The sequence below is a fragment of the Sinocyclocheilus rhinocerous genome, unplaced genomic scaffold (assembly GCF_001515625.1).
Source record: "Sinocyclocheilus rhinocerous isolate Xijiao unplaced genomic scaffold, SAMN03320098_v1.1 scaffold2149, whole genome shotgun sequence".
Lineage (NCBI taxonomy): Eukaryota > Metazoa > Chordata > Actinopteri > Cypriniformes > Cyprinidae > Sinocyclocheilus > Sinocyclocheilus rhinocerous.
In genome coordinates this window covers 388083-413205 of record NW_015629053.1, presented here as the reverse complement: position 1 = coordinate 413205, position 25123 = coordinate 388083, and the positions used below count along the sequence as shown (strand labels likewise).

Sequence of the window (25123 nt, the reverse complement as noted above, 5' to 3'; positions counted from 1 at the left end):
ATGTATCTCCTTTAGAGTTTTGGAAGATACCAGCAATAAAAGCATATATTTTATAACTCTATATGCTTACTGTATCTCTTGGCTTATTTGTTTCTGTTTGTATGATTTTGGCCGAAACATCTCAGACAAAGTTGATGCGGGAACCTAACTAAGATCCCTCTCCTCATTTCCTCCCAAACAATTCATAAACATCTCTTTCCTCTGCTTTTCAGCATGACTAGACACAGAAGTTCAAAGCTGTTGACACACATCAACTAAATAAACCAGCCCGCTGAATGATTCCTCACCCAGATATGTGATATATGAGTAGAATAGCACAGATTTGCTGATTAGCAAAGCTTAAACATTCTTTACGAAACCCATTGGCTTTCTATTCCCATTCTCATATTAACATAACGTCCAAGAGCTCAAATGTAAACAAATGACTTTCAGAAGACCAAGGACCTTTTATGGAGTCCGGAGCAGCTGAGATAAATTAAACCGTCAGTGTTTATTTTCCAACAAATCAGCAGTTGAGCACTCCAGCCCTTCGTCAGCTGATAAAACACACTGACGGAGAGCGAGAGACGAAATCGAACTCATATAAAGACCAGAAAACCCTGACTTAAAAGGATAATCTGAAAAAAGATGGAAGCAGGAGTTTACTACGTAATCCTGCGTTATCGGCATGGAAGATCTGGGTCTTGTAAACCCGTGTGGTCAAGAAGCTTGAAAGTCTTTTATTAGCTTGAGGATTTTAAAGGTCTATTTCTGAGCTAATAGGTCCTCTCTGTCCTTTTAGGGAGGACAGGCGCTCATGTACATCAAAGCATGAAGAGAAATATCAGTCCCAGCTAAGGCTTGTGTGTCCATACAGTGGTGAGTTCATTTGTGTGTCTTACTGATCATTTCTGTCTTTTTTCTGCCTTAAAAGGTCTGGCTGTCAGTCGTGGCTGGAGAGACACTGGCCCCCTGAAGCGTCCACCTGATATAGCAGTGAAAGATCACAGACATGGACTTTCAGCCTGGTCCAAACTTGAGAAAACTAAGCAGATTTTGATGGATGTCCCTGCTGAAAAGACCAGCATGTACAATTTCCAAAGCAACAGTAAGTTCAAGTGAGGTTCCCAGCAGGGTTGTGCACTTTTCAGAACTGAATTGAGAATGCCTTTTAAATTGCCCAATTCAAAATTGAATTTGACTTCATTTCCCAGAATGCATCACCTGTGTTAAATGTCTTTGAATTACAATTCCTCTTCCTGTCAATCCAATTAAATTTCCTGTTTAGTTTAGCCAATGCACTTCAAATCCCAACTCATGAACTGAAATAGAGCCAATTCTGAATTTTGCACAACCTTGGTTCCCACACATTTTCAATGTCTTGTTATTGATTTCGGGATAAGGATAATTGAAAAACCATTTGACAATGAAACTAAATAATTTGAATATCTAATGAAATATTCTAGCTGAACATAAGAAAACTACATTTTGTATAAACGCTTTTCAAGATTTTATTCATTTTAATGACTTTTTCAAGTCTGCAAAACCACATTTAAAATTCCCAGATTTTTCATAACCATAGAAACCCTGTCAAGTCATAAATTAAGCATATTGCATTCCCAGTGCCATGCTCTATCAGTTTAGCTTTATTAATTATATAAATCAGCATTAATTTCTATGCTGGTCTAAAATGGTTTGGTGCTGGTCTAGCTGGAGGACCAACATGATCGTCATAGTAAAGCTGGTTGATCAAAGAAATGTTTCTGTTTAAGCTAGTTACTTGGTCAACAAGCTTCAACAGAAAAGTTCACCAAATCAACACGAAATTCATGCTAGTATTAGTGAAGCTGGTCTTCCTAAATTAGGGTTACCATAAGTCCTCTTTTTCCCAGACATGTCCTGGCTGGGATTTCTAAATTGCATAAAACAACCAGGTTTTGTTTTCCTATTGTTTTCATACTTGCTTAAGGTAATGACTGAAAAGTAGTTTGACCAATAGCATGCAGGCATTGTACATAATCAACCAATCATGGCGTGTGAGAAGGTGGGACCTACAAAGAACAGTCAAAGCGATGCAAAAACATGTACATATAATATAATGTATGAGGACTGTAGAGAGCATGTCAACAGGAAAGCAAAGCCAAAACCGGACATTTTAGGAGAGAATCCCGGTCAGGACTTGTCTGGGAAAAAAAAGAGGACTTATGGTCACCCTAACAAAATCCTGTCAGTGTGGGTTCGGTGTACTGCATCTGCGTGGGATTCAGCGATCGTTGCCCTGGTGGGGTGTGGCGGTAGAAAGGCTGTACGACAGCAAGCTTTTAGCAGCCCTCAAGAGGGACCGTCTTCCGTCTCACTGCCTTTTCTTCCACACAGTCAAATCTTACAGTTCATTACCCAACCCAAGCTAAAAACCTCCTTATGTGCGTGTTATGCTGGGTCTGAGAGCGAACCAAAGAAAAAAAATGAAATGCACATCAAAGATACATGAAAACAGAGAAGGAGAGAAAAGCCTTGTTGTAATCAAATGTTCATCTCACAAATCACAGCACTTAAATGTGAAGGCAGAGAGCAGTGCTGTAACTGGCATAGACACTGCATGCCCATCACTATAATCAGATTAGTGATGAATCAATATTGAGTTTTCAATGACTGATTCCTAAAATTTTGCATTTGAATGTTGGAAATATGGTGTCCACCTTTGTAGAGACCGACAGAGATGCCCATCAGGCTCCCTTAAAGGAACAGTTCAAAATGAAAATTACGTCACAATTTATTCATCCTCATGTCATTTCAAACCAAAATTACTTTCTTTCTTCCATGAAATACAAGTACTATCAATGTCAGGACAAAAAAAACAAAAAACTAAATGTAGTCCATACAACTTGTGTACTGTATTTCAAGTCTTCTGAAGTCATACATTAAAAAATCTCTTTTCAGAACAAAACATTCTGAAGAAAAAGTTATTCACAAGTAATGTTCAACTGCTGTGACTGAATCATTGAATCAGTGAACCGAATCAGATTGATTCATGAACAAATTATGCAGACTGGTTGTGTGTCTCTGCACACAGATGAACCGATTCTTTTCAAAGATTTGATTCAAAAGAATGATTCATTGATGAATCGCTGTTGTCTCATTAACCCTAATAGAAGCAGATGCCAAGATTTTCAATGAATAACAATTATTGAATTAAATTCAGTCTGTTTCTCACACAAAGCTATTATATGACTTGGAATATAGTGCAAAAAATAGTATGGACTACTTTTATGCTGCTTTATGTTTAGTAAATGCTAAACCTAAAACCTAAAGTGTACAGTATGAAAAAGAGATCATCATTTTGAGATTTGCTAAAGATCACATTAGTTAAATTGTCAATGTTTGTAAAGATTAACTTAATTGAGCATTAGATGATGGCAAAGGTAATCTAACAGCTTAAATTCAGTCTGTTTCTGTCAGGAAGCTATCATATGACTTCGAATATAGTAAACAAATCATATGGACTACTTTTATGGTGTTTTTGAGTTCTATTTTGTAGCTTGAGTCCACGTTCATTGTAATTGGATGCAAAAGAGATCCAAAATGAGCCATTTAAAACAGGTTTGGAATGACATGAGAGTTTTTAGGTGAACTATACCTTTAAGATCACTTTCCTTAATGAAGTAAAATTAGAATTAGAATCAGCAGTCGTTGGCTAAACATGTTGCCGTCCACTGATCTGAAGGCAGCAGGACACACACCTGCTTGAAGCTCTCGTGTTCACTGCATCTCCTGCTGCTGCTGTCATGCTAAATAAACCTCATTGTTCCCAGTCACAACATGCCTCACGTGTGGCCCCTTGTGTGTTTTCCTGTGACCGGCCCCTCCTGTTCCTCCCTGGACTCCATCACGTCGTCCGAGGCCTACCATACAGACAGAGCGGAGGCTGAACATGCCTTATTCATGCTCTCCAGCTCCGGGAAGCTCTAGCTGGGTCAAAACAAGCCTCTCTCTCCCCTGAACTTCCATAAATGATGAGCTCTAAAGCCTGCGCCGGTGTAGCCCTGCTGTTCCCAGCAGCACCGCCGCAGGGACGCTAAATCATTCACAGCACTGTGGCTTCGGAAAGAAAAGTTTCTGCTCGCTTGCCATCTACCGTGAAGTAAAAGATAAAGTTGGCATGGCTAGTTTAGTCGTAGCCTGTCTTAACTCAAGGCCACTGTTTGAATTCACGGGGCCCCGGACGACATTCCCAATGGAAACTTTCTATTTCAGAAGCAGCTTGTGGAAAAAACAAACCTATTGCCGAACAGGAAGTGTGAAGAGAAGAAAGACAGGAAGTGAGGTCATCGAAGGAAGGGAAGGCCGAGGAATTATACACCTGAGCATAAAGACAGGACAACTCCATTGTTCGGAGAAGAAGGAAAGACACTTTATGGATTTTCCTATGGAAGGACAACACCAACTGTGATAATGTTAGTATTTTGTCCGATGATTTTCTAAATTCCGGCCAATAATTATAAACCAATAATTATTTTCATGTTATAAATGTTAAATATAAAAATATATTTAATAATTGTAAGTCGCTTTGGATAAAAGCATCTGCTAAATACATGTAAATGTAATCAATTTTGGTATTTTTAAAATTATGTGTTATTTTAGTAAATTCCAAATAAAACTAAAATTAAATATTGCAAACGAAAATAAATTTTAAATGCTAGAAAGCCAGTGTTATTTTAGTATCGTTAAGATTTTAATAATAAATTAATTTTATTTCAGTTTTAGTTACTGTAGTACATCATTAAAATTAACAAAAATGTTTTTTTTTTTAATCTTTTATTTTTAGTTTGGGTTAACTATAATAACCCTGCTACAAGTAAATTTAGACATCACAACATTGTAAAGTACAGTATGAAAAATGCATATACGTTTTGAGATCTGCAAAATATTACATTTCACAGTGTTATTATTGTTTTATTTATTAACTTTAAGGGAAAATTTAGATGACAGCAGAGGTAATCTAAATGTAAAAATATGGGAAATTATCATGCACAGTTGAATATCCAGCATCAGCCAAATAAATTGGTACCAATCATATATCTAGGTTTTTATTATTATTCTTCTTGTTTTGATTGATCAGGCTGTGTATCACACCTCTCTTTCTCTCCTCCAGGCGATTCACCACAGCCAGACTCCCAGGAGGCCGCGGGTGTCTGGACATGATGTCACACCTCTAACATCTTCTAGCCTCTGCTACCTGAAAGTGACAGCTCTTCGCTTCTTCACGGTGAGGAGAAAGCCTGCGTGGAACGGATCAGCAATCAGTACTGTATAGGTCACCAAATTTCTAATTTCCCTGCTGAAAAGACACTGCTGTTGTGTTTTGGTATGAAGGCTTCTTCGGCCCAAAACATACTGAATGTACGTGAATGTTCTTGCTATACAAGCGTGATTTCACATTGCTTTCATAAATGCATCAGAACACATTCAGAGGGTACTACTACTGCATGGTAAACAAACATGTTTACAGGTATTAAGGACAAAAATACTCTAAATGAAATAATACAATTTATTAATAATAATGAAAGCAATTATTATTGCGAAACAGTTAAGTCAATAAATAATTAAACCAATAAATAAATATACCTCTATTTATTTTTTAATATTCCATGAAAACACAGTATTTAATATCCACTTTCACAAAACCACTACTGCAATTCAATTATTTTTTTCCCATAATAAACATGCTATTTTTAAAATCCATTTTAATAATAAAGCATTATTTCTTCTTTAAATAAAAATATTTCCAGAAGTTGCTGTTTTAATAATAAATCATAATTTCTTCCTATGATAAAATACATTATTTCATATTATTTCCTAAAGTAATTTTAATTATAAATCATTTTTAATTGGTTTAATTAATTATTTATTGATTAATAAATTAAATTAAATTTACAGTGTTTTGGTCCTCCATCTATTGTTAGCTACCTGCACTTTTATGATATTTAAAATATTTTAGATTTATAATATTTGTATATTTTTTATTTATAATATGTATATACATATTTTTAATACAATGAAATATAATCATATAAAGCAAAAATGTTAAAATAACTTTATTTTAAAAGTTTTAATAAATATTAAAAATAAATAAGTAAATATAAGCATAAATAACAGATTTATTTAGAACAATGGCATGTAGCCCTCAAATAATTCTCAATTAAGTAAAGTGTTTTTCAAGTAATTTTTTATTTTTTTTTGCTGTTACATACTTGCATAAAGTATGATTCTGTTCTTAACCAGCAACACTACCTTTGTCAGTCAGCTTCACAAGAAAGACTATGCTGTTTTACTAGGTTGACCAGCCCTAATTAACATAAACCAGTGTGGACCAGCATGGAATTTGATGGAAATGTATGTTTTTCCGCAGGTTCTCTAGCCATTTGAACATGCAGTTGTTGTTTTTCTTTTTAAAATTGTCTTTGCATTGTTATTTTCAGCATTTTGGCATTCTCTCTTTCTCTTTTCCTCAGAGAGGAGGTGCTGCAGGTACAAGTGGAGCCGCGGTTTCACCTAAAAGCAGAAAGAGCGTCCCAGAGGTCCCTCGACATCCCCCGCATGTCTCTTTTCTCTTCCCTCCTTCTTTCTCTCTCGCCTCAGTGAAGCCGTCCGATCGCGTTAGCCTCATCTCAGTGCTAAAACGCTCTCTCTGCGCCCCCTCTGTCCTCTGTGCTGTTGCCGCCCTCATTTCCACCAAAAAGAAACACTTTGAAAATCTCTCCGAACAGGAAAGATCGCGGGCCTCACTTCCTGCACTGGGTTTGTGTTTGATAACGCTCAAGACAACATAATGCCAGTAATGACACAAAATTACTCCAGTGATTCTGTAATTAGCTTGTGGATCTGTTCACATTACGGTCATGTTCTGGTCTTTAAAGATTGTCAGCGTTTTTCAGGGTGTTACCAAATGCAGAGCTGATTAATCAGTAGAGATCATCTCCAACAGCCACGTCATGGTTACAAGACTACACGAATCACAGGTACCTGGACAGGAAAGCAGAAATCTGATTTTCTGTGTATATTCGTATCAAAAAGTTAGGGCACAAAACTGATGTAATCAGGTCCATCTACCAACAATCTCAAACTACGTATATATTTGTGTAATATCTTTATATTTTGGGGGGAAAAAAAAGAAAAAACAAATATATATATATATATATACTGTATATGTATGTGTGTGTGTGTGTTTTAATACTTACAGTCATGACAATAAATCAATAGTTTTACATCATACCACTGTTTTTAATTTGATTACATAATTCAAAATGCATTAAGTACAGAATCTTGCACCTTTGTTTTTTCTGATTTATAAAGCTTACAATGTGATTAACACAAGTTAAATATTTATATGAATATTTGAATACAATGAAATATAATAATATAAAACAAAATACTAAAACCATAATAACTTTATTAAAAAGTTACATGTTAATACTGTACATTTAATAACAAATAAAAAACAATGGCATATAACCATCAAGTAATTCTCAATTAAGTAAACTGTTTTTCAGGGTTTTTATTTTTCCAAACTAATTTATTGAAGTAAACAGTCATTAATAAATACATTACATCGTACCATTGTTTTTAATATGATTAAATTGTTTGTAAGTACACACCAATGTCATGTTATTATAATATAATATCAAATTAATAAATATAATACTGCGCCCCCTCTGTCCTCTGTGCTGTTGCCGCCCTCATTTCCACCAAAAAGAAACACTTTGAAAATCTCTCCGAACAGGAAAGATCGCGGGCCTCACTTCCTGCACTGGGTTTGTGTTTGATAACGCTCAAGACAACATAATGCCAGTAATGACACAAAATTACTCCAGTGATTCTGTAATTAGCTTGTGGATCTGTTCACATTACGGTCATGTTCTGGTCTTTAAAGATTGTCAGCGTTTTTCAGGGTGTTACCAAATGCAGAGCTGATTAATCAGTAGAGATCATCTCCAACAGCCACGTCATGGTTACAAGACTACACGAATCACAGGTACCTGGACAGGAAAGCAGAAATCTGATTTTCTGTGTATATTCGTATCAAAAAGTTAGGGCACAAAACTGATGTAATCAGGTCCATCTACCAACAATCTCAAACTACGTATATATTTGTGTAATATCTTTATATTTTGGGGGGAAAAAAAAGAAAAAACAAATATATATATATATATATACTGTATATGTATGTGTGTGTGTGTGTTTTAATACTTACAGTCATGACAATAAATCAATAGTTTTACATCATACCACTGTTTTTAATTTGATTACATAATTCAAAATGCATTAAGTACAGAATCTTGCACCTTTGTTTTTTCTGATTTATAAAGCTTACAATGTGATTAACACAAGTTAAATATTTATATGAATATTTGAATACAATGAAATATAATAATATAAAACAAAATACTAAAACCATAATAACTTTATTAAAAAGTTACATGTTAATACTGTACATTTAATAACAAATAAAAAACAATGGCATATAACCATCAAGTAATTCTCAATTAAGTAAACTGTTTTTCAGGGTTTTTATTTTTCCAAACTAATTTATTGAAGTAAACAGTCATTAATAAATACATTACATCGTACCATTGTTTTTAATATGATTAAATTGTTTGTAAGTACACACCAATGTCATGTTATTATAATATAATATCAAATTAATAAATATAATATAATATAAAATTAAATATTGAAATTATTAATTTTACATTAAAAAAACACTTATATTAAAACAATGGCATGTAGCCATAAAGTAATTCTCAATTAAATGAACAGTGTTTCAATGTAATTTATTCAGTAAACAGCCATTAATAAAGAAAGATGCAAATTGAGGTCAAATGTGCTTTAAGTATCTTACAGTGCTTCAGGTATCCAACAACAATATAAAGTATTCAAGTAAACTACTTTTTAATTTTATATTATATATTTTTTTTAATCCATCTCCTAACAAAATGCATTTGGTAGAGCCAGAAAATCATAACAAGGTGTTTACAGGTTAAACAATCAAAAAAGGAGATTACCAGAATTTTTATAATAGGCGCACAGCACTAATTAGTGTCTTAAGGTAGCTGCACGCTAATGCTCCTGTCAGTTAGTAATACAGGAAATGCAGCTTGTGTTCATTACAGCGAGAGTTTGTGGTGAAAGAATGACACAGAGATGTGGTTTTCTGATTGATCACATGAGCTCAGAGAGATCTACTGCTGCTCTAAAAAAAAAAAAAAAGTCTTTCTACATCTTAAGCTTTATAAATCAATTCCTTGGAGATGCCAAACTTAAGAACAGCCTGTCCTCGACACGAGGTGTTTACATACTGTTGGGTTCTCCTCTCTCTCTTTTTCCTGCCTCCCTCTCTCCACCTCCCCCAGCCGACCCTCCCTCGCTCTGTGGAGGAGGACAATCTACTGGAAGGAACGAGGGACTTGGCCGCAGACCAGAGCAGAGAGAGAAATACTGTAGCGTGAAGTCTGACTGTGTGCATGTGTAGAACAAAAGAGGTCACATGAACAGTGGAATGAAGAAAACTGAGGGATAAACAGAGCAACGATTGATCATGAACACACCTGGTGGAGAGAGAGAGAGTTTGTTTGAGTGGTAGCTCCCACATGACGTCAGACGGAGAGAGTGGGGGTCTCTCTCTCTCTGCAACCAGGGGGTCAAGGGCAACATGTTCCCAACAAACACAGAGAGAAAACAATTAACAGGACTTTCACAGCAGGGGAGAAATATGGAGGGAGCTGAGGGGGTCTCTAGAGAACAAAAATAGCAGGAAAATGACCTTCCTCTTCACAGTGTCACTGAGAGCATCTCCAATGCTCCTAAATTTAGTTCTCTGAGAAGTTTTTGAGAGAGAAAAGAAAAACATGGGAAATTCCGTTCTTATTCTTTCTCTCTCAATTTAGTTCAAACTAAATAACGGTGCATTGTAACGGACTAAAACTGTACATTTGCATTGTCAAAGCAGAGCAAAATAACTGAAACAAAACTAAACAAACCAACAGTTTAGTGTCAAATTTTTTTGTGTCATTTTTTTTTTGCCAAAACAATATTAAACTAAAATAAACTAAACTGAAAACTACTAAACTAAACAGCAGTGCAGTGTTAAAATTGAATTTGTATTGCCAAAGCGATACTGCGAAACTAAACTAAAATAAGTAAAATAACTAAAGTAAACAACAGTGTGGTATAAAACCCGAATTTCTATAGCCAGAGCAGTGTTAAAGAAAACAACAGTGCAGTGTAAAATTTGAATTTGTATTGCTATAGCAGTTGTAAACGTGTTGTGCAGGATCAAGCACACAATGCAGGAGAAGTCAACAAACTAAAAGTCTTTAATAATAAATCCAATGGGAATTCTCAGGAGAAACCATGACACAGCTACTGAAACATACAAACAATACCAGACAAGGAACTGACTAAACTGAGGGCTTGAATAGACAGATGATTAACAGAATCAGAACAGATGAGAACTAATGAGTAACTATGGAAACAAATGAGTGGAGAGAAAATGGGAACAAAGGAAACTGGGTCAAATTAAACAAGGAAGACAGAACTAAACCAAAACAGAAAATAACCCTGACAGCAGTGCTAATTAGTCTAAACTAAGTAAAATAAAATAAACAACAGTGCGGTGCAAAATATGAATTTTATTGCCAAAGCAGCGTTAAACTGAACTAAACTAAACTAAACAGCAGTGCAGTATAAATAAATTATGAATTTTATTGCCAAAGCAGCATTAAACTGAACTAAACTGAAATAAACAGAAGTGGCGTATAAAAGTTTGAATTTGTATTGCCAAAGCAGTGCTAAACAAAATTAAAGCTAATATAACCAAATTAAACTAATTAAACCAACAGTGCAGTGTTTTCTTTCGATGTCTCTTGTGCAGAAGCTCTGCTCTGAGGTCAGTTTTGTGTTGTAACTGCAATGTCATATTCATCTCTGCTCCAGCTCAAGCTTTCCCATGAACACATGACCACATGACTGACAGCTCCATGACCTCCACGAGTCCCCAGTGAGGTTGAACCCACTGAGCCGGGACAGGAAGCGCTGCTGGGGTTCCACCCACAAATGTTCTGCCTTCCTCTGTGACCCGTTATCCCCGTTTACAGTGAACTGACCCACACACAGACACACAGACACACACACACACACACACACACAGCGTGGGAATCCCAGCACCTTCACACAACATCTCAGAATATATTTAGATTCAGACATTAAACTAAAACACTCGTGAAGTGTTTAACTGTTTTCCACCAGTTAAAATGTTCCAGACAGTGTGGATTACATGTGTACAATGAAAAAGTAGTTGCTGGATTTGTGTCCATGAATTTTGAATATTCAAGATGTGCTCTTGTCTCCAATCTTATCAGTTCGATGTCTCTTGTGCAGAAGCTCTGCTCTGAGGTCAGTTTTGTGTTGTAACTGCAATGTCATATTCATCTCTGCTCCAGCTCAAGCTTTCCCATGAACACATGACCACATGACTGACAGCTCCATGACCTCCACGAGTCCCCAGTGAGGTTGAACCCACTAAGCCGGGACAGGAAGCGCTGCTGGGGTTCCACCCACAAATGTTCTGCCTTCCTCTGTGACCCGTTATCCCCGTTTACAGTGAACTGACCCACACACAGACACACAGACACACACACACACACACACACACAGCGTGGGAATCCCAGCACCTTCACACAACATCTCAGAATATATTTAGATTCAGACATTAAACTAAAACACTCCTGAAGCATGTTTTCCACCAGTTAAAATGTTCCAGACAGTGTGGATTACATGTGTACAATGAAAAAGTAGTTGCTGGATTTGTGTCCATGAATTTTGAATATTCAAGATGTGCTCTTGTCTCCAATCTTATCAGTGTTTTTAGGGGATTTCCAAATGCATGAAAGAGTTTGCGGTTAGTAGGATGTAAACATCCTTGACCACACTTTTAAATTCCACTTTATTCTAAAGGTTATATTCGGATTTACCTGCCTCTAAAGGTTTAGTCATAAATCCAGATGTAAACCTTGTTGATGCAGAAGTGAGATGGAGAGCAGAACTAATGGCCTTTAACCTTTTCTTTACGTCTATGGGACATGATCATATCACCTCCTCCTAGGGGTCAAAAGTCACACGGTTCCATGTGTCTCAGACCTTTCGCTGACCATCTACAAGCATAAAAAGCATCAAGAGCTTTCTCAAAACAGCATAAAGCTGTCTCAAAGCACTAGCTCCGATCAGATTAGCTGGCTTCTACACAACATCACTGAGTCACAGGAAGCAAGGTCGTGTTTACAAGTTCCCAGGACTGCTGCAAGAAGTACCTCTGAAGAAGAGAAGTCACTGGATTTGTCAAAGTTTGAAGTGGCTAGACTGTTCTGGGTGGTTTCTAGGGTGTTGCTATGTGGTTAGAAAAAACATTCAGAGTGCTTATTTTGTTAATTTTCTATGCAGTTGCTAGGGTGTTGCAAGGTGGTTGCTAGGGTGTTCTAAATAGTGTTTAGTGCTATGCAGTTGCCAGGGCATTGCTTTGTTTTTGCTAAAGTGTTCTGAATGGTTTTATGGCATTGTTATGCAGTTGCTAGGGTCTTTAGTGTAGTTACCAGGGCTGCGACAACGAGCACTTCTGAAGAACAAAAGTGGGTGGATTTGTTAAAGCTTGCAAGGTTTATACTGCTGAATCTATGAAAGTGGACCAGATATGTTGCTAAACTACATGGTTCCTGGCATTGGAGGGGCAGGATCAAGTTAGCTTGAGCTTGATTTTGGGAAAAATTGTTTAATCTTTCCCTTTTATAAATACAAACTTGCAGCACTGCTAACATCCTCAGATTACAGTCCCCGTTTCTCAGGCTGTGTGTTTCCTTTTGGAGCTTTGAAGACTCTGTTTAAGATAAGATATCTCAGTGTAGGACGTCCTCTCCCAATCACAAGCTGCCGCTAACTATTTATAAACTCTAACAGGGCAGAAATGGAAATACTCACTCTCTCCCCTCACTAATGTGCGCATGTGAGGTAATATCACCTGTCTCTTTCATCAGGGACAGTTGGATTGGACATAAGGAGATGTTAAAACTTCCTGCTCTCCGGATCGACACAAGAGGTCGTTTGCAAGCGCCAACCTTGCGCTAAAGATCATCAATCAGAGATGTGAAACCATAACACATGCCATCTCTGTTTATACCTCTCTGTCTCTATTGCACTCTTCCCGCTGTCATCTGGATCACGTCTATGAGCTGTCAGTGATAAACCACAGGCCCACCTGAAAATCTCTCCTCTGCTCTCGGCATGTTTAAATAACCCCCAGGTCTAAGTTTCCAAACTATTCAGTGTGTGTATAATTGCAACAAAAACACAACGAAACTATATAATTTCTACAATATCTGATGCAACTAAATTGCTTTTCAAAATGAAATCCCTTCTGATTTATAAACCAATCAAGAATACTGGTAAAAAAAAAAAAAGAATGTTGAAAAAAAAATGTTAGCGGTGCTTGTCTGTGCAAAACTGAAAGCCCACCCTCCCCCCTCGATGGCAGTATATGTGTCTGTACAATTCCAATATATGATTCCATGTCAATGGTACCTTTGCACATATGCCAGTCACCCATGCCGTTTGCTTTGCTGCACCCCATACCATAACAGATGTTTGCTCTTAAATCTGTCGCTGATGAAAGTCTGGATGGTCCCTTTGGTCTTTGGGACTACGAACTTGACATCCATTTTTCCCAGAAACAAGTTGAAATGTGGACTCATCTGACCACAGCACACATTTCCACTGTCTTTTTGACTATCTGAGATGAGCACTGGCCCAGAGAACCCTGTGGCATTACTGCTAGGGTTGCCAACTGTCCCATATTAGCCAGGACGTCCCGTATATTGGGCCTAATTGATTTGTCCCGTTTATTGACTGCTAGGTTGATCACGACACTTGAGAATGATCACAGACACCTGTCATCATCCAGTCACGGCCCCCTCACACGCATGATCTGCATACGTTATTTAAATCCGCCGGCTTGCCCTACACAGACTGAGATTTCTCTGGATTCCCTGAATCTTTACACAATATTATGTATTGTAGTTGGAGAAAGACCTATATTATTTGTGATTTTGCATTGAGAAATGTGATTTTTGATTTGTTTGACACTTCTCTCATGAAATTTGGCACAAAGTGAAGAGCCATGATCCAGCTTTGCTTGCAAAGACTGAGATGCTCCTTATATACCCAAACATGATACCCTCACCTATTACCAATTCACCTGCTTACTGTGCACTGTGTTTCAAAACAGTTTAATTTGGATATTCTATAACCTTTTCACTTTTATTTTGCCTCTGTCACAACTTTTTTTGGAGTGTGTTGCAGCCATCAAAATCAAAATTTGTTTATATTTACAAAATACATTTAAGTTGGTCAGTGAAAACTTTGGAAATCTTTTCTTTGTACTTTGGTCAATTAAATAAAAGTTAAAGAGAATTAACAAATCACAGATTCTTGATTTTATTGCATGTTACAAAACATCCTAACTTTTCTGGAATTGGGGTTGTACGCAAATTGGGACGTACCTACAGCCACAATGCTAAGGGGTTGGTAGTTGCCAGGGCGTTGCCATGCAGTTGCTAAAGTGTTCTGAGTGTATTTATTTAGTGCATTCCTATGCAGTTTATAGGTTGTTCTGGGTGGTTGCTAGGTGTTATGCAAATTCAAAGGTGTTCTCGGTGTTCTCTCTTTTTATTACTAGGGTGTGGTGGATGGTTGCTAAGTGTTCTTTGTGTTTTTAACAGGTTGCTAGTGTGTTTATAGGGGATTGCTAAGGTGACCTGAGAGTTTTTGTGTATTGCTATTCGGTTACCAGGGCACTGTTATACAGTTGCTAGGCTGTTCTGGGTGGTTTCTATGCAAATGCAAAGGTTTTCTCAGCATCCTATCTTTTTGTTTGTTTACTGTGAAGTTTCTAGGGTGTGAGTGGTTGTCAAGGTGTTGCTATGTGGTTGCCAAGCTGTTTTGAGTGTTTTAGCATGTTGCTATGCAGTTGCTAGGCTGTTTTGGTTGTTTTCAAGGTGGTTTCTTTGCAAATGCAAAGGCTTTTCAGTGTTCTCTCTTTTTGTTTGTTTACTGTGAAGTTTCTAGGGTGAGTGGTTGTCAGAGTGTTGCTATGCGGTTGCCAGGCTGTTTTGAGTGATTTAGCATGTTGCTATGCAGTTGTTAGGTTGTAATAGCATCATCTATGGGTCTAAAACAGCAGACAGGGCAGGAGATCTGATCTGGGGTCAGGTTTGCCCGTCTTACACTAATGATGACTGACTCACGAGAATGAAACTTTCTCTTTTTTTATCATGTGGTCTGTGTTTCTCTGTCCATCTCTTTGTGTTTCTCTCAGCTGCATGAATGCTGCAGCACAGGCAGTGGGTGGAACTAATCTCATTCAATATGAAAGAACTTACAGTGAATTGAGGAAAGAAAGAGGGAGTGAGAAAAAGAGGAGAGGAGAGGTTACTGAAGGTCGGTGTGTAAATGGTTATGCAGTTAATAAATCTCAACATGCTTCTCCAGAGAGTTGTCCGAGAACTTTGAGTAAGTTTGATGTATATCGTGTCGTGTCGTGTTTCCTGTTTGGACAGACAGAGGAGAGGGGACTCAGATGACGGAAATCCCACTGGACAAATAGGAACTTGAGATCAGATTGATCTTCCCAATCAACAGCAAAAACTTGATATTTCTGTCTGATGTGTTGATGGAGAGTCTCTACAGTCTACTGTGACAAGAACATCAGTGATTTAAAGCTCAGATTAAAAAAAATAAATATAAAGAAAGAGCAATAATCAGGTGAACTTGGGGTCATATCATAAAAAAATCATGTTTTTTCCTTGATCTTTTGAAATGTACCATGTATATTTACTCAGACTGACAGTGATTAAACTGCTGGATGTCATCAAATTGCTGTACTGTTTTGTGTTAGTAGATGTTGCTGCTTCCCATTGCTGCTCACTTGCATAAAACGGTCAACTTTGTGCCAGATGGCTGCTCAAATTGACAGCCTTGTTGAGCAAAAGAGACTTAAAAAAACATTAAAAAATCGTATTAACCCCAAAAATGTGAACGGTAGTGTACTACAAAAGTAAAAAATTGTCATGTAAAAGTAAATCATGGCTGTTTTGGTTGCGCGAAACAATGACTAAGATCATAAGAAGACTTTCGGGAAGTGAAGAAGTGTAGAGCTGGATGTCATCAAATTGCTGTACTTTTTTGTGTTAGTAGATGTTGCTGCTTCCCATTGCTGCTCACTTGCATAAAACGGTCAACTTTGTGCCAGATGGCTGCTCAAATTGACAGCCTTGTTGAGCAAAAGAGACTTAAAACATAAAAAAATCGTATTAACCCCAAAAATGTGAACGGTAGTGTACTACAAAAGTAAAAAATTGTCATGTAAAAGTAAATCATGGCTGTTTTGGTTGCGCGAAACAATGACTAAGATCATAAGAAGACTTTCGGGAAGTGAAGAAGTGTAGAATATGACTCCTTTAAAAAGTACACAAAAAACAACCAATCAAGTTAGAGAATATCTTATTCCACTTAAATAAGAAACACAACATTGCTATAGTGAGTGTATTCTGCCCAAATCAACTAACATAAACTTTCATATCACTCAAACAAACACATCAGAACACCACAAATTCCACAATTATTACAGAAGTGCAGTTATTTACTCGCGTGATATGAATCTGAATGCACTGAGAACCAATTACAACAAGCAGAGTCTGATTACATCAGGAAAATGGAAATTAGCCATATATGGACTCGATGACCAGGATGAGGAAGTTGAATCATGGAAATCTGAATACATCATTTTACTTGTGTTGGCAAGAGAGGTTCTTACCTAACACCAGAGGAATGCAGAGAGAGAGAAAGAGGCTAGTGACTGGAGCGTTTAGTTTACCATCAGTCTGTCGATTACTCTGAAACATAAATGTAAAGAGTTAAAGTTAAGTTTACAGCAGAAATTACAGCACAAACAAAAATGAAACATTTTAAAAGTTTTTTTCTATTTTTTATGTGTGTTTTTTTCCCTGGCCTTACTTCAGGTGGAAATACTGTTATGTTATGTTATAGGTCAGATTGAGTTAGACCTATCGGACTGCGCCATCTAGAGTTTCATGCCAGAACTCTGTATTTATTTCATTATAAAAATAGTAATATTGTGAAATACTTTTGTATACTTTAAAAAATCTTAATTATTCCAAACTTTTGACCGCCAGTGTAGGATAGCAATACAATTTGATACATCATTGTCCTTCAAAGAATCCCAAAAAAACATGGTAGCATCACAGTACTTTTTGAAAGGGAGGTATATACTTGGCTTAAACTCTGAAAACTCTTCCATCATGATGAATTTTATATCCTCATTGTGTCTTAATGCAGATCACAGAGATGGAGCCGTTTGTGTGCAGTTATCCCGCAGGTCTCTCCAGGCTTCGTTTCGGATCAGAGCCATCCTGTTGAGCTCCACTTAACAGGTTAAATATTTCATGCTCGCACAGAACTGCCACTTTGAGTTCAGAGATACAGACGAGTGGCAGTCGCCCACAGCTCACTAAACTCCACAGAGCCTGCATCATTCAACAACTCTATTTCTCTCCTTTTTTCTTAAATATGTTTTTCCCTCAAACATACTTCTTTAAAAAATAAAAAAAAGCTCAGGAATGGAAGGTTGCTGGTTTGATCATCAGGTGAGAGAAACGAACATTACTGTGCCCTGAAGCAAGTAGCTTGGAGTAACCACAGGTTACTTCAGTGGGATTGTGTTTTGGATAAAAGTGTTTGCTAAATTATGGTAATTGTAATTATTAAAGGGTCATATGACACATTTATTAAATGATTATTTATTTGTGTTTATTTAAAACAGTAACAAATAACCATTTTGGTTATTTGTTACTTGTTTTTAAATATTTAAGCCATGGTTGAATAAAGGCTTTTTATATATTTTTCCTTAAATTCTTGAGTGCCTTGGATTGATATGTTTTTAAGAGTTAAATAAATTGGCAACTTTTTATCTCAAAATCTCTTATCTCAGACTTTTTTTCGTGCAATTCTGAGTTTGTATCTCACAATTCTAACTTTTATTTTTTAAATATAAATTCAGAATTGTGAGATAAAAAAGTTGCAGTTACCTTTTTACATTTTTATTCTGTGGCAGAAACAAAAAACTCAGAATTGTGAAATGAAACTTAATTCTGAGAAGAAAAGTCAGAATTGTGAGATTCAAACTCACATTTACCTCTTTTATTTATTTATTCAAACAAACAAAAAAAAAAACTCAGAATTATGATATATAAACTCAGAATTGTGAGACATAAACTTGCATTTCTGAGTTTACATCTTGCGATTTATTTTTGTTTTTTTTCTCTCAAAATGGCAAAAATCAATCAATCAATCAATCAATAAATAGCATTTTTTTTATCCTATGACGGAAACAAGCTTCCATAGATATTTGCCGATTTTAACCACCCTGTTCTTTAACTTGCAAAGCCAGGTTCATAAAACAATTTGCACCGAAACTGTTAATATTGCATTAAATGAAAAGGGAATTTGTTAAATCTGCAGAGCTGCAGGTTCTACACACAGCCAGAAACAACACAAGGTTTGACGGATTTGTACACATTGTTCTCTTAAATCATTGGTTGGTCTGTTGTTGAATTGTGAAAAAATAAGAAAAGTGTGATTAATTTTCTACACATCATCAAACCTGTGTGAAATTGCGCAGCAGGTCATAAATTTGGGTAAACTAATTCTTTCGGTTTTGCTGTGGACTTCGGTTGGGGGATACGAGGCATTGTGGGATGCTGGACAGATTTTGTGCTTATATCATGATGCAATCTTTAAAGAAAAGAAAACTCCTCCACGCTGGGATAACGAGCGCTTTCCCGGTTGGAATTCCACTCGTTATTCATCAACCGCGCCACATTCCAGTGCAGTGACATCACAATGAAAGACTCTCCTCTACCAATCAGATTCCTGCGGTATAAACTCTCCTTTCCTCTGATCAGTGCAGGTATGTCCATAGAGAGAAAGGAGGAGGAAATGCATGCATGAGATTATTTGCAAAACCTAATATTATGCAATGCACAGGTTTGTGCCATCTGAACTGCCTTTCCAACAATAAAACCATTACAAAAGTCAGAAAATGAACAAACCACAACTTAGAAAACGCCATTGTCAATGATAATGGCGAAAATAGCAAAATAACTACTGAAATATGGGTCATTCTCTCAAATATGATACTTTGCCATGAGGTCAGAATGGTTAAGTAATCATTAGTGCTTCCTTTGTTTTGTCGGATTCATGAATATGTAGTTATGGAAATGTGTCTGTGTTAGGTCTTTCTCAATGAATCAGTGCAGATTTGAAAGTTTTATGTGCTCTCTCTCTCGCGTAATGGAAGAATTCTGAGGATTTTGCATCTTTCTGGCGCAGGTAAAGTTCTGTCATGAAGCGATTGGATCATTTAACAGAGTCAATATTTCTGGCTTTCTGTTTCTTAGATCTGCTAATACATCCAAACAGGTTTCACATGATGTGTTCATGAAACACAACACTGTGGAAAAACAGCCGAAAGAAAGACAGAAGGAGATTTTGCTTATTGTGTCCAGCTGTTAGCTCTGGATGCGTGTGTATGTGTGAGACAGAGGATGATTTTTCATTATGAACTGCAGGATTCTGTATATTTATGAGAGACTCAGCCTAGTAGAATAGTATTTTTTACAGCATATACAGCCATAAAGCATAAATGTATACAGTATAAATGATTTTCCCCTTATATTATTTGCAACACAGCATACAATACACATCTCAGCTGTAGTTTATTGGCACTGACCTCCACAGCTCATATCAGGAAGGAGGAATATGGCACCACAGAAGAGACTTTTCATCAAACTTGCAAGGAACCTGGGGAAAGATGAGTATTTATGGTTATTTATTGTAATACTTGTTAAACGATAGCGTCCTCTTGTGGACGATAAACATTTCAAACAGTAGGCCTAGCACACTGACTTGTTATCCCATGACCGTTTTACGGTGCAGTTAGCGAGTGGCGTCTAGTTTAAAATGGTCACTTTTAAATAATTTGGTGCAAAAGTAGCTCCAGAAAAGTAAAATAAATGTAAGACTACGCTTCAGCTGTGTGTACGGTCGCGAACAGAAATCACGTGAGTTGGTAACTATAGCAACATCCGCTCAATCCCTGTATCATGCGGTAAATCCACAAACATGAAACTGTCGTTATTTTTCACTTTATTTTAGGTTCACCTGTATCAGAAATTATCATACACATCGTTGGTGTTTTTAAAAACGTCTAAAAAGTTAGTTGCCGGTTATCCAACTGAAAAATAATTTGACTTGCGTGAGACGAACTTCAACCGACTGTGTCCCGAAAATCAATGACGATAAATAAATAAATACGAATTTAGAAAAAATACATAAAAAGTGAAATTCATACACTTGACTAACTTGTTACTTCCTGTATTAGTATGTGGGAAAATGTTTATATTGATGATCATTTTTACTTCCAGTTATTTTTAGCTGTACTAAACAGCTCGTTATGCTGCTTGCTATTGCAAACTAGTATTTCTTATATTATTTGAATGTATTTTCGTAATTCTAAACACTGTTTGTACCGCAAATATATAGCACATATACATCACGGAGTCTATTTGATGTCTGCATTTACATCTGCATCTGTTTCCTATCAGATGTCAAATAGATGTTTAGAAAATGTCTTTAAGATGTTTATGATTTAGAATGTATGTAAAACTGACATCTTAAAGACGTCTATTAGATTTAGACTTGATTTAGTTTGTACACAGCAGATGCTTTCCAGATGAAGCGATCTTTTTCAATTTAATCTAATTTTCAACCACAAACAGCAGATGGCGCTATCTGCTAGAACAACTATACAGTGACATATCAGCTGCTGTTTTTTCACACAGTTACTGTCCCTGACCCCTGACTGACCTCTTGTGCAATGGATTGTATTTTTAATCAGTTAGGGTAGAGTGTGAGAAAACGCCCCATTTGCTTTATACATTTACAGCAAAATCAGAGTACAGGCAGTTTTAGCTTAAAATTAACAAGAATTGAATAAATTATGAATTACAACATTATAATGGCCTATTTGAAAAATAGTGTTAACTGATGCTAACTGGCTAGCTAACTAGCTAACTGATGCTAACTTGAGGTAATTTTTAAATATAGTCCAAATATTTGTATTCAACCAAATAGTAAGAATACATTTGATGGAAAAACAAAGGATGTTCAGATGTTTGATGTTCAGAACAGAGTAATTAAGCCATGCCCCCTGGGGTCGTTTTACCCCGCAGACTAGGTTTGAAAATTTTTTTTTATATAATTCTGTAAATATAATTATATTTTTCTTAAATAACACGTACTCCCTATCTACAGGCCTGACTATTCTCATATCATATAACTGTGATGTTCTACAAAACAACAAGCTTTAACACACTTTTTTCTTACAGCTGTAAATTAGATAATTTGCTGTGAAATCCATTTTCTCTCAGGTACATCACCAGTGTAAGCTTCATGGTGAATACATCTATCCCTTTTGTCAATGTAGTCCTTAGTTACAACAAAAATTTATCTTGATTTTATCTAGTGGTTATTTTGGGAAAAACAGTAGGGGGGTGTTTCACCCCAAGGGGGCGTTTCCCCCCACTCTACCCTAGATTTAAATCAGTTTGGTTCAGTAACACAATTTCTCCATATGTGTCTCTCTGCCGGAGAGAGAGTCTCTGGCCAAATCAATAACTCATCACTGGTCAGTTGTGAGTTTGAACCATGTGTGTCTATGTGTATTTAGGTCAGGGTTTGGTTGTTGGGAATATAAACCAGAGACTTTCAGCACAGAGAAATGATTTTACATGCGCACACACACACACACACACACACACACACACACACACACACACACTTTTCAGAAGTTTTCAGTTTTTAGAGATTTTCTCTAAGTCACGATCACATGCTGTTCTACAGTGCAGATGATGAGAGGCGCAAAGCATCTGCAAAGCATACGTCACACACATATATGTGTGTGTGTTTATGTGTTTTGTGTGTTTTGAGTGTGAGATAATCCTCATAACAGCATTATGTCACACAACTGTGCTGCTGAAACAGCACAACCCTGTGTGAATATGTGTGTGAGTCTCCTGCACACCAATAGATAACGTTACAGCATCACAGATGTGCATGTCTAGAGTTCAGCAGCAGGTTTTTATGTGGGTCAGTTCAGCCAGACACACTGACTGCAGGTCTGTTTCCGATTCACCCCACGTGTGCTGCTGAAGATCTTTATTAAAATGTTAAAAGTTGTATGTGAGAGTAATCTGCAGATATTTTCTCTACGGAATATTTGTCATCATTTACTCAACCTCATGTTGATCCAAACCTATGACTATTTTTTGTGCAATACAAAAGAAAAAAAAGGCAAAAACCACCCAAATCACCAAAATCACAAGATCTTTGCACTGCAAAATCTGTATTTCTTTTCCCCAGTAAAAAATGTCTAAACATTGTTAAAATAAGATCCATTTACATGAGAAGCAAAACTGTGTAAGATATGAAAATTTATTTTTAGAGAATATCTTGAATTAACTTCATAGTTGATTGTCTTAAGCATAAATAGATCGGTTTATGTTTAAAAAAAACTCATCACAGACAGATATTTTCACATCAGTCCCTTTTTTAGTACAAAGAGATGGTTGATAATGATTCAAGGACAGCAGAAAACTGCTGATCTCACATCAGCTGCTGTATTTTGAGCTCTTTATTTGCAGGCACTGCGAATCATGTGATGAATATAGGCCAAGTGTTCCACATCACTGCAAACAAACACACTGAAAAACATACTGAAGTTCTGAAGAAAATATAAATGCTGTTTGCTCATGCAAAAGTTGGCACCCACAATACTAGAGTGTTCGGCATTGCTATGCGATTGCTCACTGGTTAAAGTAAAAAGTGCCCATATTTCACTAATAATACAGGTACTTCAGATTTCGGTGTGTCATTTTGACACTCAGTGGGAACAAAGACGAGCTTAGATCCTGTTCAACTTTCTCTCTCTGTGTCTTTGTGTTCATGCCACTCATCTAAGGTTTCCTCTTCTCGCAAGAAGTTTCCGGGATACATGTTTCCCAGCACACAGTGCTGCTGCACTTTGAGGTCAAAGCCACTCTGACCAAACACAGAGTGATAAAAATCACATTATAAACCACAGAGCACATGCTTTTCCTTTCTCTCTCTGCAGTGCTTTACAATTAACACAACAACAGCAAACTACAACAGTAAAGGAATAGTTCCTAGTATCAGCTGTTTGGACTCTCATTCTGACGGCACCCATTCACTGCAGAGGATCCACTGGTGAGCAAGTGATGTAATGCTAAATTTCTCATAGGCCTTCATGTTTACTTTTATCTAAAAATCCTTTTTTTTTTTGCAAGCGTTGATTCATAAGAAATTACCACCTCATAAAATAGTTACATTTTCCTGTAATATTGGGTTGGTTTGTCACCATATTTTGAGAATGACCTAGACATTGTTACATTTATATTTAAGTTCTTATCAGACTATTTCATATTTACAAATTACTACACAAATCACCAAAAACTAGGAGAGACAGCATAAGAATGATGATGCTTGCTAAGATTACACATTACAAATTATACTGATCCACTCGCTAGACCGACATAAACTAGCCCAGACCAGCACAAAAACTCATATCTGGTCATGTTTTTAGTAAGTGAATGTTTTTAGTAAGTGAACAAAAATGCTTAATGTGAGAGAAGTGGGCCGCGGTGACCAGAAGTGGTTGACCGTAGCTTTCTGTTTGATGAAAGAGTTAATTTAATGCCACCGGCCGTTGTGTAAGACAGGAACAGTGTGTATTCATGATTATTCACGGTTTCATTGCGCAAGCTGCTGTACTGGTCACGTTCTCGCTTCCTACCAGGAGCTATTTCAATAAACAACACCCTAAAACAGACATAGCCTACCGGTCAGCATGGTTCATTTCCAGCCTGGAGACCTTTGAAGTTACAAACACACTCACACACACACACACACACACACACTCAGAAATTGCTATGCACTGTCCTATAACCAGCTTTAAATTTAGTTTCGAAGGAAACTGGAAATAGACTAAAAAACAAGAAGAGAGGTCACCGTGGGAACGTAACCAGCGGAGACGTAAACAGAATTATGGGAAACAGAACTTTCTTCTCTCAATAGGTTTCTGGGTCCAGAGAAACGGCTGTCACTGCGCTGCAGTCCCACACCCTGATCCAGCGCAGTGTGTGTGTGTTTGCTCAGACTCATACATTGTTTCTCCATTTCCTCAGTTGTTCTTTTACTGCACTTCTGATGCTTTTGGTGGATGTGAGTCTCTGCTGACGGCCCAGGCTGGTGCGCTGAACCCATTCCCACGACCTGCTGCCCTTCTTACTCACACACTCGCACAGTTCACTAAAAGATTGTCCGATTTTTTTTCTCCGAGGATGGTGTGTGCAAAAATAGACTCAGATGGGAACATTGAAAAGTCATGGATCTCAGGACTCAGGACAGAAATGAAGGATGCAATACTCTAATAAGCATAAATATATTCTATAAATAATATACATTAATATTTATATTATAAATATATGATATACATATCATATTTATATTTATTAAAACATTATTTTCTCTCTCTGTGTTTATAAACATTTTTAATGATACTTTTATATATTGAATGAATATCAATAACCGTTTTCCTATGCCTGCCATCTGCATTTATTTTTCTCAGCCTTTAGGGCATCTTTCACCAAAGAAATTGTAATTTACTTTGAACATTTTCCTCCCTCTCAAACCCTTAGGTTTATGCTACTGTATTTTTTAAGACTTCTTTTTTTTTTTAAATAACATCTGTTATGAGTGGAATTAAAAAATCTAGTGTCAAGATGACACCTTAACCTGTCGTCTTATTTTGAATTTAATGACCTAAACTCTTGGTATGACAGTATGTATGATGGATGAATGGACAGTAAGAGGAAGTGACGTGCTGTGC

General features: G+C 36.7%; 1 long non-coding RNA gene across 1 annotated transcript; it reads left to right on the top strand.

Annotated features, from left to right (window-relative positions):
- The first annotated feature begins 929 nt into the window (after positions 1-929).
- LOC107738664 (uncharacterized) lies at positions 930-7133 on the top strand. Its single transcript, XR_001639914.1, has 3 exons — positions 930-1087; positions 5132-5293; positions 6492-7133. It is a non-coding gene; the product is annotated as an uncharacterized LOC107738664 (long non-coding RNA).
- Positions 7134-25123: the final 17990 nt, after the last annotated feature.